Source organism: Styela clava, chromosome 4 (genome assembly GCF_964204865.1).
Source record: "Styela clava chromosome 4, kaStyClav1.hap1.2, whole genome shotgun sequence".
NCBI lineage: Eukaryota > Metazoa > Chordata > Ascidiacea > Stolidobranchia > Styelidae > Styela > Styela clava.
The window spans coordinates 6,187,934-6,200,528 of record NC_135253.1 but is presented as its reverse complement, the minus strand read 5'-3'; the positions used below and the strand labels follow the sequence as shown (position 1 = coordinate 6,200,528).

General features: G+C 35.5%; 2 long non-coding RNA genes across 2 annotated transcripts; one reads left to right on the top strand and one right to left on the bottom strand.

Annotated features, from left to right (window-relative positions):
• The first annotated feature begins 218 nt into the window (after positions 1-218).
• On the top strand, positions 219-1,735 carry LOC144422101 (uncharacterized). Its single transcript, XR_013475148.1, has 3 exons — positions 219-628; positions 1,189-1,265; positions 1,535-1,735. It is a non-coding gene; the product is annotated as an uncharacterized LOC144422101 (long non-coding RNA).
• A 2,917-nt stretch (positions 1,736-4,652) lies between these two features.
• On the bottom strand, positions 4,653-6,500 carry LOC120327041 (uncharacterized). The gene is made up of 4 exons (XR_005567483.2): positions 6,020-6,500; positions 5,286-5,421; positions 5,005-5,087; positions 4,653-4,755 (listed from the first exon to the last, which is right to left on the bottom strand). It is a non-coding gene; the product is annotated as an uncharacterized LOC120327041 (long non-coding RNA).
• Between the last annotated feature and the right edge of the window lie 6,095 nt (positions 6,501-12,595).

Here is a 12,595-nt window from a genome sequence, read left to right as displayed (position 1 = left end):
CTGTAATTGGATAAATAACAAATTGAGAAGGTACTACTTACACTTGGTATTTTCCAATCGCAGCAATTTATAAATGATCTACAATTAAATGATCACTATAAATATGTTTTTCAATATCTCAATCGATAATCTGATATGAGACTGATATTAATAAGAACAATAATCGTTTAACTTTTGCAGTATGCTGGTATTTTGACCCATGCAGGATGAATGTACATTGCATTCGGCTTTGCATTAGCAGCATTGCAGTTATGGTGTTGTCATAATTAGGAATTCAAAGATGTGTTCGCCAAACTCATTCATATGTTGTTGCACTTGATTGTGTAATATATTATTTTGTCAATTTTACTCAAAACCTGTCGTACTAAAATTGTATGGATCGCAGTCGCATTTGTATATTTTCGCATTGCCAAAAAATAATATTGGGTAGATATTGATACAGTTGTTTGGAAAATTATTTATTGTAAATAAACATGTTATTTACATGATTGCATTGTTGCTATCATCCAGGTGAAGAGTACGTCATCATTATGGTAGAAAAACGCCATGTAATCTTGATTTTAGTAGTTCTGTTTCTTAGTTATTGTAAATCACAATCCACAGAAAACCCGAAAGATGAAGATGGCAAGTAAGTGCATATTTGTTTTTTCAAACCAAATTGTAATCACCATAACATGGTGGTAAAACAGGGTGACATACAGAATATGGTACTCCCGAAATATGTGAACCAAGATGGCGGACACCGGAACGTAGCATGTGTACCAGGTTAGGGTTAGGCCATAATTTTATTCTAATTTTCATTATTTTAGTTATATTACGAGTTCGGGGACAAGCCGAGTGACTTCCGTAGTATTTGTACCCGTAATTATGGCCTAACTCTAACCTGGTACACGTACTACGTTGCGGTGTCTGCCATCTCGACTGACATACTTCGGGAGTACCCAGAATATAAATATATATATGAATATATATACAATTTGTCAATAGTTGTGAATACTAATGAATAATAAGTATAACAGGTCTTAGCAAATCAAAATACTGCAATCCGGAGTACATTGGGCGCAATAAAATATTCATATTTCAGTTGATGCTCGTATGTTACGGAATCAAACTCTGTGACCTATCTTACTAAATATTCTATTCTCCTAAACTAAGTTCTTCAAAAGTTTTTGTCATATGTTTTGTCAGCCAGTCTACCTATTACGGCGATGGATCGTGGGGAAAGAGAAAAAGATCACTGTTTGGTTTGGAACAAGAATTCATAGGTAAAAATAATTACCAAGCTTTGACTAATATTAAATTGGGGAAAAATGCAAAAAAGAAAAAAAAATATTACGTATTTAGCAACGCGATGAAACTTGGCTATAACCGCAATTAACTTGTATTTACTCCAATAAAAACAATGCACAAATTGACTGATAGTGGTCGTTTTCAATAAGAGGTTCGGGTGAATTTTCTATAGTATAGATATAGAATGTGAAAACATTCTATTGGAATATATTTGCCCTCATTTAATCGATTCTAATATTTTCAGATGAGGATCCACTCATGTTTGATGATCTGCGGGAAATTGCTGAAATTCGTATATAACTGATAAATCAACGAGAGGAATGCAATAATTGTAGATAAATTATTTTCTGTTACTCTTTTCTGTCAAAACTTTTGTCTTATTGGTTATGAAATATGATCAAATATAATGCGATGATGTTGTTTCAAATAAATGAATTGCACTGTGCGCAGAGGATGCTCTGATATAAACAGACGACTGATTTTGTATAAATCGCTACCCTCTACATGTAGGGGTGTCCGATAATCGATGCTTGGGACAGGTGGTACAAGTGTGGAATAAGTGTCACGCCAATAATACTATCAGGGAAGAGTTGTAGTTTAATCTGGATTACATATATCTTTAACCCTCAGAGTTACCAGAAAGACGTTACTCTCTCACCCTGAACTCCCACGGAGTCGCGTGAATTCGAAATTTTTCATGAGATGTTTAATCATATTTTTAGTCCCATCTACTAATTTTGTTTATTCAAGTAAGATTTGAATAAAACCATTTAAAAGCTATATATTGGAACGAATCTTTATCGAACATAGATAATACGTCCTAAAAATACGGGCCATGATATATATATATATATACGTTTATTATTTGATTATGGGACGTAAATAAATGGTCAAACTAAAATATTTGAACCTCGCGTGATTATGCGGTGCCACCGGAAACATCAAGATTAATTCTTCACTGTTGGATATCATCAGAATTTCAATAAGTTTCATCAACAAAGCCGTGGAAGACATGGTGGCGTCGGTAGATCACCTGGTAAATATTTTACACTCTCCGTAGTACAATGCGTCCCGTGATATATATCTCCATTCTTTTAAATCATCTGCAGTTTTTGCTTTTGCTGTTTTTCACATTTTCATTTAATCAAACCGTAACAACACTGCATATTGCGTGTTTTTAGTCAAACAAGTTTAGAGGCAAGATGCGATGCGTTAATTCGCTTGTATGTTGCGTTTAAGTCGTTGATCATTTTAAACGTATGACCGTAGGTAAATGACGTTACACACTTGAGAGGGAAAGGGATATGTATTTTTTGTAAGGAACGTAAAGCTGCATAAAGTCGCTACGAGGCGACGTAATCGCGCAACGTCGCTGCGTAACGAAGTAATTGGAAACGGTTGACGCAACGGACATGTGGCGATGAAGAAAACATTGGATAAAATTGCTCATACAATTTGACTGGGGCATCATAAATTCAATCTAATTCTACCATTCAAAAGCTATCTTAACCTTTACAAATCTGTCGATAATGCACTAGGTTAAAACGAGAACGAATCAAAGTTTTCCTTTTTTTATTTAGGAGCTTTTCAGACATTTTTCATGCTTTTCAATTTTGCAAATTTTTGTAGGATAATCGCGACATTTCATCTTAATTTTAGAATTATAGTTAGTTGTATTCACACAATGTGAAACTTGTTCAAATGTAATACAGGGTTCGCGAGATATGGGGTTTCAAAGTTACATACCTCATACGGGATGCCGAAGCCGGAAAACCGGCTTTCAACGACAGAAGACGTTCTTGGAAAAGTCGGAAAACCGGCTTTTAGGGTTCAAAATTTAATAATCAACAAGACACGAACATATTGCTGCGATGATTTGATGAATAGCAATTCGTGTTTCCACAACTTCCAATAATTCTCGTTTTAAATAGGAATTTACTTATGCATACCGGAAAATAATTGTCCATATTGCATATAATGAACGGTGTGAGCTTGTGGATATTTGTATGCCGTTAGCTAAGACGTTGGAAGTCAAGTAGGGTGAAAAACTCCTGTTAATTTAACATTGCAAACACCTGTTAATTAATTTAACAGGTTAAATTACCTGTTATTATGATGTTTTATGAAAACTTTAACTGAATATCATTTAGTCAAAAAATACTACAGCAATATGGTAGCAAAGCTTGATACGTGTTATTTTGTTTCCTAAAAATGTAATTAACAGTCCACTGATTACACGAAGATGACAAAATGTTTTGTGCAAATAATGTTTTATTCGAACCATATATTAGACATCTTAACATCTATGGAATATTGCATATATATATATATATAGCAGCAGTTAACTGTGCTAATAAACCAATAACTGTGAATACTCATAAATAAATATAGCAAGTCGTAACAAATTGAAATACTGGCCTGCAATCAGGAATATTTTACATATTGCGTAATACGTTATTCTTTTTTCGATTATTGTAGTATTTAGGGTACGGAATCCAATTTTACTCAATATACTATTAATATTACCATCTAACGAAATAACTAACTAACTAACGAAAATACGGAATTTGCCAGTCAGTCTTTGTGTTGTGGTGGAGAATTGTGCACAAAGAGGAAAAGTTCATTGTTCGGTTTGGAATTAGAAATAACTAATATTAAATTGAAAAAGAGAATTTTAAAAACTTTAGAGAATGAACAGGGTGATCTACCTACAGATGATTTATTTTAAATACTATCAACTATTTGTCCTTTGCAAATATGTCTTTTCTATTGGTTATGCAAAATAACTGAATATAGTGTAATGATATTTAATTGTGCTGCGACTACCTTGACAAATATGTTTTATGCTTTGCAGAACGAATAACAACTGTAACAACAACAAAAGAACAAAATTGAAAAGTTCTTCACTTTTCTGTCTCCACAATTTATCACAAATACGATTTTCCATTTTGACAAATTTATTGATTTTCAACTATCTCAACATATATAAGTGTTTGAACAAGAAATATGTTTTATGTGTAAAAGAATAATTCAAGGTTTAGATAACAAAATTTGATATCTTGAGGTCACATTTTCAGCAAATGCCCATTCTGTTAAGTTAGCGTCTATTGCCAGGCAATAATATGCTCACTCCGTACTTGGTCATTTGCTCAACTCAGAATTTCTGCCTCAATTTTATTCAAACATAGATCATTGGATCCTACTTACGCACTATCAATACCATTTCAAATAGTTGGCTACTCATAATAAATTCCCTTAGCTGTTACACATCGTACATCATGACCAACGACGCGTTCCATCAGCAACGATTGATGACTCAAATCCAAATCTCGAGAATAATTAAAAAAAATTATGAAACAGAATTTGCTTTTGTTAAGTTTATTTGAACATGTTTTTATATATTTTTTTACATATTCGATCAGTTCGCAGCTTTGAAATTTCACATCAATGAGAGATCCTCTTCAACTGAAAATAAGCATTATATAAAGTATAGTCATAAATCATTTTTAATATTTGAGATAAATAATAGTTTCAACGGATTGTTCACAGTGAACTTTTCCTCTGTTCCTGCTCACAATTAAACAGATCTTACAAGGTAATGAAAGCAGAGCCAATATTAACTTATGATCGAGCAAATTCGTATATAAGCCAAAATATAATTTAGTGACGAATATTAATACTATTGATATCAAAGAAATCAAATTCGATTCTTACCAACGTCAAAATTTTCGTCAAATTGTGATAACGATCTCTTTTTCCTGCTCCACCTTCCGCCTCTTCGTTGTCGAGAACTATACCTGCGATATTTAAACACTAAAGCTTGACATTTGTACCTTCATACGCATGTGATGCGTATAGTTGTTTTTACTCATTTAAAATATCATGGTCCAACTTTAATATCATACAAAGTTTTTTCAAGCGTGTTGAAAAAAATCATTGATGTGATATCATCATTGACATTATTTTTAGACGACTGAATATTACACATGGCTTACCCATTTACATTTCTAAAGTTATCGCTGCTGAAGATATAAAAACTTTTGGAGTAAATTTCATCCACCAGAATTACACCGCACATGAACAATATCGCCAAGAAAATAATGTGCTTCATAACTTCAATTCTTTTTATCTCTTCAAATTAAAATCAGATAAAAATTATATTTCATGCAGTTTAGTTATGATAAATAGGTATAATATCGTACAGGTGAATTACATTGATAAATACGGCACTTTGTAATAAATTACGGTACGCTTAGATTAAATACTAGAATCTGTTATACTCAAAGATGCATTGAATGAATATTTTAATTGTATGTGGTCATTTTTCATCCAATTTCAATTAGCCACCAACAATAAGAATATGATATGACCCCGCCGACATGTTAAATATGAACAAGGCAAAAAGGTTCTTGCTGCAAGTAGCGTAGCCGGTTCCATTACATTTGAACCCACGTACATTTGAACCCATGACAATTGCACCTGTATGCTATTGCACCTATGGAATTTTTTTTGTTTCACGGATGGTTAAACCCATACTAACCCTAACCCATGGGTTTTAGCACCCGCATATATATTGAACCCGTGGATATACGCATGGGTTCAAATGTACGTGGCTTCAAATGTACGGTCACCAGCGTAGCCAGTTACTTGAAACATCAATCCGAGATCTCACGATAAATTGCCAGTATAACAAATTTCCGTAATGCAGGTTAGATATATATCAACATACCTTGCTTCGTTGGGAAATACTGGTATACGTATATTGGGTTTATTTCGACCGATTTAATATTGTACAGACCATAAATGCGTATAGCCTACTGCTTTACGGAAACACGAAAACGTCAAAGGTTTATAATACGAACGTTGAATTATCTATAATGAGGATCAACTTATATTGATTGCAATTCTTCATCAATTCATCAATGGCACAAACTTTATTTTTAAATACTCGTATCAAAGTATATGTATTTCTCATATATAATTATGCATTTACATATTCGATATTATACTTGTACCAAAATGCAACAGCGTTAGTAGGGAGAAATATTGATTTGACACTGAACTTCTAAGACCTGCAGTATGATCAACCCCGTGTAACACCGGAAATTTCCCCCGGTGTTGAATTCCCGACACGCTTGACTTGGTTCTGACAGATTATTATTGCTTCGAAAATCATCGTGCGACTTCCTGCGTTGTTCTGTGTTCTGACGGCGCTGTCTCGCGTCAAGATTAAGTGAGTGACTTATAAATAAGTAAGAGATACAATGCTCTATTAGAATTTATAAGAATGCACAATATAACTGTGAAAGAAATTGCAGAAGAAGATCATAGAACCATATATAAGAGAATGCAGTATAATCGGTATGATTAGTCAACAATGGAAAGTGTTATTTCCATAATTTTTAGAATTTCGCACGCCTTCTACACAACCTGAAATATTATAATGTAACTGAAATCTTATAATGCTCATACAGACATTCAAGCATGGTTGTAAACATTGCTTCGTTTTCGCGCTTTTGCACGTTACTTCTCATTTTCAGTAGTATTTTAATGAGTTATACGTAGTAGTATATATTTACGGTTATACATCAAATCATTTATTTGTCATTATATCTTCCGAGGAGCTTTAGTTTAGTTGCAATGATCGGAAGGTTAAAATTAGCTACCAGTTCCTGTAAGCAGCACGTGGTTAAATATTTTTAATAAATATGAAGAATTCGCACACGCATGGGCGTGCCAAACTAGTCTGCTGCCCGGGGCGAGTTTCTGAAAATGCTGCCCCTTATACCTAACTTCTAAAATAATTTGGGTGATAAACAGATTATAGATGTCGTCATACACAAGAATAAATCAAACAAAGGTCAAGTAAGAAAGGAACGTTTGATTTATTAAACTAAGCGTCAAAAAAATGATGCAATTGTAAAATATAGGAAAATTTTTTTGAGCTCAAGGGTCGGGAAAACAACTCTTGTTTAAAAACCATCACCACAGAACGCATAATGTTAGCTTCAAATTAAATAAGAACACATCTAGAAGAGCATGTGTAATAACTCAAACTCTACAGTCTACAGCTTGGTTCTGCTGCTACCTACAAATGTGCTGCCTGGGGCGGTTGCCCCCTTCGCCCCCCTCTAGGCACGCCACTGCGCACACGTAAATCAGTTTATAAGTGCCAACTCTCCAAAACACTCTCGAAATAAGCAACAACAAAATTTGCAATGGTAAAGTATATAGAGAATTTTCCTGGGGTCAAGGGTCGGGGAAACATCTATGATCTTTAAAATAATTACTGATACCGGAGTAAAATGCTGTTTTTATTTGATATTGCTCAATTCGAGTTTGTAAAATTTCGAACAATCCTCGGGCCAAATAGATAATATTATATATTATGCATTCCAGATTAGAGGAAAGGACATATTGTATAGAAGACTTGCACGGGTCACGTGACTTTGTTTACTGGACGGCAAAAAACAAAAACGTGCAACTGGCTCCTGTCAGTTGCAAGTCGGATTAAACTTTTCCGTTTTGTCTGGCTGTTGAAAATGGTTATTTCGTATTGTTTCGTTGGCTGTACGTGTAGTATAGACCAGTGCTTCCCAAACTTTTTTGACCATCGCCCCCCTAAAGTAGTTTATACAACTTCATCGCCCCCCTGTACTACAAAAAAATATAAAGTCAGAAACGAATATATTACAGACCAAATAAGAAGACAAATCATAGTTTATAGTGTTTTTTAATGAGATAGATGAGCTTGGTGTTCTTCAGCGAGTTTTTTTTATTATATATATCTAAAATTACCCCGTTTACTGATGGAAAGGTGATTTCGTTGTTTTAATAGCAATAGTAGCACGGCTGAAAACCCCCTTTTTACCATATAATAGGTCGGAAATGAAAGAATCCAGGGTTCTACCTCCTCAAAAACCGCCGTGTACTCTGGCCTTATAGCATTTCACTTCCTAAATCCACCCACTTTCACAATAAAATAATAAAACCAAAGTTAATTTTCCCAAACTTATAATAATGATTTTCGTACATCTCATTCATTCGTACAGCCTGATGACCTGCACCAAAAAACCTCGGAAAAATTCATCTCCGATTCCTCATCCTATCACGGCCTCCAGTCCGATCACCAGTCCATCATTAACCAGCCATTTGTTTTTGGATTCATAGACTCGGATGTGGAAGAAGACGTGACTGACTATCGGCTACGGCCCAGGGGTCGGCAAATTTTATGTCGCTCGCAGGACAAATTCAGGGTTGCTAGTATTTTGCGGGTCGCGTATATTTTTCGAAAGTTAAAAACGGAACAGCGCGCAAAAACTGCGACAATTCGTGAACTCAACTCAGTCGTCTTATTAAAAAAATATTACAATGACATTTAATGTGACACTGTCTTGTTGCTGCATCACGCTGGATAGCTTTACGACGCCAAGATTGAAACATTTTCTAAATGGGCATCACCAAACCCACTTCTTTGCTTGTTCTTTGTAATGTTCATTTTCGAAAATAATGGTTTGCACAAATACGTACTTCAAAACATCGAAGTGAATATTTCCGCATGATTTGTGAAATTCTGATAAATATTTTCTTTAAGAAGATACATTCTTACAAAAATTATGCAGTGATCAGTCTCTCGAATAGAATATGAATTTTATTTCCTTATTGCTTTGCAATATATTCGAATATTTACTGCGCTATTGAAGCCCTGCACTCAGCATCAACTTTTCTGCGTGTTTCCATTTGTCTAATTATAATTAAATTGTAGGCTCGTTAAACGAGTGGCTGTTCACTAAATTGTTAGGATATAGTATAATTCAGTATAAACGTGTCTCGCGATAAATTCTGTTACGTAAAAAAATGTAATTTACTCCTCGAGCGTAGATTATAAATAAAAATAAATTCATCGTCAAAACCGCCGTTTGGATATTTCCCCGGGCATGGACTTCTTTGTTTACTTCGTGACATTGGCCAATCAGCAAGATGCAAAAAACGTAACAATGCCCCCTTTCGTATCCGCTCAGACACTTTCACTCAGATAGATTTTCAGGCGTGGTCGTGAACATTACCTCATTTTCGCGTTTTTGAATTATATTCGTTAGTTTTTAGTTGTTTTTCGGAAATTTGAATATAAATCAAATAAGTCAATGATTACTTTGTCTTTCTATGAGTTTCAGTTTAAATACAGCAATCAAAAATTAGTGTAGAAATAGCTGTGATAGACTAGGCTAAAATTCTTTATCGGTACTTTTAAAAAACAGATTGTTAAATGGTGTGTATTAGAATTATAGTTTGAAACAAATACCCCATTTCACAGGCAACAACTCGCGAAACCACTCTTAAAATAAGCACCGAAAATTTTAAAATGGTAAAGTATGGGAAGAATTTTCCGCAGTCAAAGGTCGGGGAAAGGTCCATTCAGTGAATCGTCCCGGGCCAGATTATTTTATTCCGGCCGTATTTTGCCGACCACCGGGATACGCAAACTACCTTGCCTTACTGCGAAGACGAGACCAGAAATCTTTTCGCGTGTGATAATTGCCCACGTGATTCAAGCCTGCGAATGCACACAGAGTACAGAATTAAGTGCGCCGAACATAAAACAGGTTTCGCGAAATCGCCCCCTAAGACTTTTTCGCCCCCCTCTGTATCGTTTTCGCCCACTGGGGGGCGATATCGCCCACTTTGGGAATCACTGGTATAGACAACGAAATGGAACTTCAGTTATATTCCACTGTTTTCAAAAGATCCGGAACGTCGCGGAATGTGGATATCATCTATTGGCAGGACTGCTCGGTGTCAAGTCCAGAAGTTATTGGACACGTAGTGGACATAACGATCGTTTCAATATTATGTTGTTGTTGTTCTTGTTCTTGTCCTTTGACACGTTTTTAAAAAGTCGCTTTTCTCTTCGAATACTGGACCAATTGCTTTGAAATTTTCAGTGGTTAAAGATTAATTTTTTCGCTAGAAGGCTATTACTTTTGTTTATTCTTAAATTTTATATGAATCCTATGAGATATGATATTTCATACAAAATTTCGCGGTATTTATTTTTACTCATGGGAACACTGTTTTACACTTATTTCAAGCGGTTTCGCGATCGATTGTCTTGCTCAGTACTTCAGCTACTGTAGGTCGGTTCTGGTAAGTTGCCATACCGGTGCCGTAACGCAGTGAAATTGACTTATTCCTTCCGCGGTATTACTAATGCTGCAATGCAAGTTTTATAGCCTATCGTATGCGGAACGGAATATCAGACCTACAGGTTCGGTACCGGTACTGGTAGCTCAGTACGTAAGTACGATACTGGTACTGGTGCCGGTACCGGTGTCTTACCACAAGGAAATTACCGTAACTTATTCTTTGTAGCCTACTATATTTGTTTATTTTGATGAGAGTCTACTGGAAACAACATAAAGGTAACTTATTCTTTCACGGTCCTACCAGTGCAGTAATGCAAGCGTTGTAGCACTTGTAGCCTACTATATTTGTTTATTTTGATGAGAGTCTACTGGAAACAACATAAAATTTGAAAGGGAAGAATTGTTCTGTGATCAATTATCTGTCCTAAAGTGTAAACAACATAAAATTTGCAAGGGAACAACTGTTCTGTGATCAATTACCGTATATGGCCTACAGTGTACAGGTAAGATGCTGCCTGACTGCTAACTCAGTACCGCTTGACACGTTTTTAAAAAGTCGCTTTTCTCTTCGAATACTGGACCAATTGCTTTGAAATTTTTAGTGGTTAAAGATAAAAATTTTCTCCAGAAGGCTATTACTTTTTTTTTGGCTATGACGTCATCAAATTTATGTGACTCTACGTGTCCATATATTTGAGCATAGCTCTCTTGTCTCTCTTGTGTTTCACTGTTTGCGGACAGCACTTCGTTGATGGTGAGTGATAATGTGCCGTTATCAATTTCTTTAAATATTCATAAGCTCCCTCATTTCAATGCAAAGCAGATGACAAACTACTGTTATTGGTAGGCCTAGCCGTAGGTCTATTTGCTTGTCTACTTGAATTATGTAGGGAATTAATCATCAATTGCCATAAGATATTGTTTCCCTAGTTAGCAGGTAATATATTAGTAAGTGTGAAAAGTTAAATAGATAACTAAAGTTTAACGCCAGTGCTCATGCAAAAAATAACCAGAATTCAATTGAATTCGCCATCTAGGAATACGTTCGCCTCCGCATCTCTGATCACCATAGGATTTATCTGAGGGAGGATTGCAGGTGCAACATCGTACGATTACCATTCTATGTCGGGATTAGTTAGCCAGTTATTTGTTTTCAGGAGCATGGACTTAATGGTGGGGGATGTCGTGACCGGCCAGCGGTCGTGTGAACCACTCTCAGTGGGAGGAGAGCTGCAATCCTCTCGCACATAACTATTCCCGCATGGGATTGGAACCTGTGAAACTACCAGGCTATCCTAAAGACTACCGTTATTGGTAGGCATATTTGCGTTTTAAATTGAAAGAAATCTTCATCAATGGTCAGAAGGTGTTGTCTGATTGTTTCGTTAGTTGGTTTTTGTTATTTCTTTTCAGGAAAAATGAAAGATAACCCATTATCAGCTGATTATGTCCCACCAATATTTGAATTTTCGCCATCCCCAGAGAGGGAAAGAATAGTTAGAAAAAAGTGGATTTTGAAGAAAGGCAAATGGCAGGACCATTTCAACAACTTCTGTTAATTTGTATGCGTTGCAATATCACTTTGCAGTTGTTAGCATAAACATTTAATGTGTCTTTCGACTAGACCTACCACACTGTAAAAGAGGGTGTCTAAATCCATTTTCACTAGAAGAACCATAACACTGTAAAATATTTGATAGAAATTACCCCTCAAAGCATCATATCTTCCATTTGAAAGGGCTGTGGAGGCAGATACATTATTTACTATGATTATGGAATGTTACTTTCAGGTTATCTTATCCTTGCTTATAGATATATTGATGTTAGTGACTCCAACTGACCCATGCATGCCACACTGAAAATTCTCACGTGTACCGATAAAATTAAGCAGTTGGAGCCTTCAGACCTTGAAAACAGTCGAATCTGAGCACGGTGGATTCATGTGAAATCCGTAATATGCATTTATAAGCAAAAATATCCCATCCTGAGCAGCACTGATCCACAACATCCTGCTTATGGAATCAAAACATTAGACAAATTGGTGTACTGTGCGCATTCACAAATCTTTGCGAATCAAGTGTGCCTTTTGACTAAGAAAAATTTAGCATTGAAATGGTCAACCTCGATATAAACCTGGTATCTGCAGATGAAACCAATTGTTT